Source organism: Gouania willdenowi, unplaced genomic scaffold, assembly GCF_900634775.1.
Source record: "Gouania willdenowi unplaced genomic scaffold, fGouWil2.1 scaffold_52_arrow_ctg1, whole genome shotgun sequence".
Lineage (NCBI taxonomy): Eukaryota > Metazoa > Chordata > Actinopteri > Blenniiformes > Gobiesocidae > Gouania > Gouania willdenowi.
Window position 1 is genome coordinate 18884 of NW_021145216.1, and position 4649 is coordinate 23532.

Genomic DNA, 4649 nt, shown 5'->3' on the forward strand with positions numbered 1-4649 from the left:
GCACAAGGGAGAAGCCAGATGCTCTGTCTCTCTCTACTGACGGTGGAAGATGTGGAGGACATCTATCTGCTAGGGGTCATGATCTTTGGCCTGCTAATGACGTGGGTATGGATATGTGCATGTGCCTTTCTGATGGATCGTAAGCTGAGGAGACTTTCAGAGGATATGAAGGTTCTCCGAAAGAAGAAGAACTTTTCGTTTGGAGAGTTGGAGGAACGTAAACAACGACTGGAAAAGAAAGCTCGAGGAGATACGGAAAAAAAGGACAGTGAGGAGGAGTAACAACAGAAACAATGACTGAGACGAGAACGCATCACATAAAAAAAGGACAAAAAAAAAAAAAAAAAAACGTTAATGAAAAGATGAAATTATGAAGATGAGAATGTTTGACAAGGGAAGAAATGAAGTTTGATGTAAAATTATCTGTGTTCAAATCAGGGGACGGATCTGGATAAGCATAATGCTTTTTTCCGTCGCCCCTTTCAGGCATGAAAAAGGACAAAAAAAAAAACAATGATGTGATTTTGCTCTGAATGTCAAAATGAATTTCTGTGTTTGCAACCATGTCGGAAATGAACTGAATAAATAAATAAATAAATAAAAAATTATTAGTCTTTACACTGGATTGAAAAAAACGATGATTTTTGAACTAACAAGGGTGATATAATCATTCAAATGTAATGGTTGATGTTAGGGGTGTGCATTGCCATGAATCTTATGATAAGACTCACAATTTGACAATATGATGCAATATCAATGATTATAAATTTTACATTTTCAAGTACAAAATGCTATGAAATACATTTTCAACTTGTGAGAACAAGTACCAATAAATGGTATCTCACTGTAATTCAATTACCAATATCAAAAACAAGTGGTATGTTCATCAAACTGTCAAATTACATTTGAATTTTTGCTTCTGTTAAGTTCTTAAATTCAAAGTGACCACATACATCTATAAAAGTGCTAGTATGTTTTATGAAAATACATTTAAAGCTAAAATGAATTGAGGAGTGAGGTAGTTTAACAAGGTCTGATGAGGTTCACTGACACCTAGTGACCAGGCATTTACGTGCTACGCAGATGTTAGCGCAATTAAATGGGTTTTATTTGTTAAAAAACATGATCATGAAAAAAAATTGATTCAGACATTTTTTGGATCAATGCGACAATCGTGCGGGGAAATATCACGGTACTTCACCAAATCGATATTTTCTTAAACTCTTAGTTGATGTGTTCCTAGAAAACTGTGCAGTTAATTATTTAATACAAGCTGCAAAAGAAGACTGGGTCAGGGTTTCCCCTTCATTTGAAATACATTTGAATTCTAAGCCACATTCAGCTGTGTGCATATAATATGGCTCTTTTTTTTTGTCTTTAAACATCACAGGCTTCACATGATTACCAAAAAACAACAAACTAGTCCATGTTTCCCTTTAACACACACCCATGAGTGTTTACCTGAGCTGTAAACAGTAATATAACCACGAGGTGAGGCCTTTTATCTCTGCCAACACACACTGCTGCTGGCTTTGAAATCATCACTTCTTAAACCAAGGTGATCCATGAAAAGCTTAAATCTGCTCACAAACACTGGGTCTCACACTGAAGTAGGTCATTTAAAGGAGAAAAACTAAATAGAGGATTATAATAGAGCTGGGCCATATGGACCAATAATCATATCTCAATATTTTTTCTCAAAATGGCGATATACAATATAAATCTCAATATCAAATAAAGTCAAACCAGAAAGACAATTCAGGGTTAAATTTGCTGATTTAAAATGCCACACAGACTAAAACCACATCACGTGCTTTAAGATTAGTAACAAAAAATAAGTTGTAATGTGCGTGTATCAAACATGGGGAACTAGCGTCCCCCAGAAGTAAATACACAAATGACAGCAAAAGATACAACACGAATACACAAAAGGAGTAAAAACAAAATACTCAATAGGACTGGGACAATTTATTAACAAATGACTGCACAATATGTGCCACTGTTGGCTTTTTCTCCTATAAGGGACAGCACGTGTGAGTGAGTTCTGTAGTGTGGTTTGTTTAGGGGAAAGTCTGGGTTTGGACGCACTCAGAAATTAATCTAACTTTGCTTTTCATGCTGTTCTGAGAAGTCGTGTCTCCTAAAACTATTATTTTAATACAAAATAAGCTATAAAAAAAGATAAAGGCAATATTGTTATTTTCTACATTGCCAAAATAAAGAACTCGATAGATCTTGAATCTCGATATATTGCTCAGCCCTAGATAATAACAGAACTCGCAATAAATTCGTTGATACATTGACAGAAAAAGTGTTTTATTTTGTATTATTTTGCTGCTGATTAATGGTGATGTTATTGTTTTTTCTTTGTTTTACTTGAACACACATACCTGTCGAGGAAAAAATCAGGCAGAGGAGGGTACGTGCGCATGTCTGGCACCCTCTCGTGCACGATGACCATGACAAAGGACGTGAATCCGAACACAAACACCACGTAGATGGAGCTGAGCACGGTCTTCCAGCACTCAGGATCCAGTCTCCTCATCTGCTGCTTGTACTTCCCGTTGGTGTACTGGTGGTAATCCTCTCCTACTGGTGCAGTCTCTGCTGGACTCTCCGTTACAAAGCCAGTCCAAACTGCCTCCTGAGCCACTGGGAGAGTGGGCGTCAAAGGGCAACACAGCTACATTGTTCTTCTGCAGCTTGCGGATGGACACCATCAGCCTCTTGATGTCGCCCAGAACCTTGAGCTCCAGCGGTGGCGAGCGGAGGTCGTACTCTGTGAGGGCGAGGAGGCTGGTGCCATCCAGTCGATGTCTGTTACATAAAAGTCCAACGTAGTCGCAGAAACCCTCTTCCCTCAGCCACTTAGCCACGTGTTTAGGCGTCCAACGTCGGACGCTCAATGCGGCCATTTCCTCCTCACTCACACAGCTAGAGAGGGACAAACAAACATGTTTTAACTAGAAAAAGCAGATATTTACTAGGGTTTACACCAATCTGATCGGCTACATTGAATCGGTTGATATTTTGCATTTTATGCACATAATGTGATCAGCTGTAATGTCTTAATTTGCCGATCCGATCAATGACGTCATTGTCGTAATGAAACTTCTGTAGATGCTCCCGTTGTTTTATCATCTCATTTACACTGAAGAGTTGTTTGCTTTACGTGACACAGCTCTATAGTATTTCACTCACTTTTGTGCACAAAGGTGAAAATCTATGCGATAACGGCGAAAATGTCTCTGGTTGAAGCAAAGTGGCTGAGCACCAGACTTCCTCCCCAGTCTACTGGGTCTGAAAGTGGGGACAGCGTCTGCTGTTTGTGTGTGTTTGTATATATAAATGTGTGTGTGTGTGTTTTGTTTATTCATCCATGCACTCACACTTACTTTAGCTTTTATACTGGAGACTTCTGTTCCGTTTCAGGGTGATGGTGGACACAGAAGCGTGTGCGCATGCTAGGGATGCACCAAAATATCCATGCAATATATTGCAATATTTCGTCTTGCGGTACGTTATCAATACACTGGTGCCAAATATCCATATTTCTATTATTTCCATTTTCCTTTTATGAAAGTATTAATAACCATAAGTTAAATGTTCTCAGGTTTTCAAGTTTATAAATAACAAATTGATATTAGTATTAGCACTAAGATGTATGAGCAGTAGGGATGTAACGATTAATCGTAAGGCAGTTAAAAATCGATTCATAGGTATCACGATTGACATCGATACTTTGAAAATTGAATCGCAGTACTTTTTTTAAACAGCAGAGGGCGCTACATATTTATCCCTTCTCTTGTCCAGCATTGTACCGGCGGGCAGAATCTGCTACTACTTTCTTTCTGGCCGCCTTCTACTCTTACATGTTAATGTTACATGTTAATGAATGATTTATTACCCCTTTAGCACCGAAAGAATATCTGTAATGTTACGTGAATATCTGTAAAACTCACGTTTTTTTATTAGCTCTGTCAGCTAGCACATATCATCTCTTCTTCACCGCACAGAATATCTGCATGGCAACCGGCCACTGGGTTACCAGCGCCCTCTGCTGGTCCAAACAAATATCTGACGGGTTTTTTTGGTTTTTTTTAAAGTCCAATTGTTAAGGCACAAAATACATTTTCAGTTGCACTTTTAAAAAGAAAAAGAACTATTATGCAGTTTTGTATTGTTTACTATAGAACCAGAATTTAAATTAATAAGCTTCTTCTTCATTTGTATTATTCCTTTATTTATTTCAAGATTTATTTTTAGTTAAATTGCATTGATTTGCATAGTTTATCAAGGGATTGTTTTGACAATAAAAAATAAAAGGAAGATAATACAGTATTTTCTAGTTTTTTCCCCCAAAAAAATAAGGGAATATTTTTCAGTCATCATTTGACTACAGTCCCATTTTGTAAAATAAATCGTGAAAAAATCGTATCGTGAATGGAATCGTATCGGGAGTTGAGTGAATCGTTACATCCCTAATTACTAGACATTTCCCATTTGAATTTTGGGCGACCCCACATGGGGCCACGACCCCAAGGTAGAAAAAAACTGGACTAGACTAAAAAAGAATGTTTGACTTTCATTATGCCCACATTAATTATTAAAGCCCTCTAAGATCATTATTTTAATTATTTATTTGGGAA

General features: G+C 37.5%; 1 pseudogene; it reads right to left on the reverse strand.

Moving 5' to 3' along the window:
- Positions 1-1043: 1043 nt before the first annotated feature.
- On the reverse strand, positions 1044-2915 carry LOC114460591 (sphingomyelin synthase-related protein 1-like; annotated as a pseudogene).
- Positions 2916-4649: the final 1734 nt, after the last annotated feature.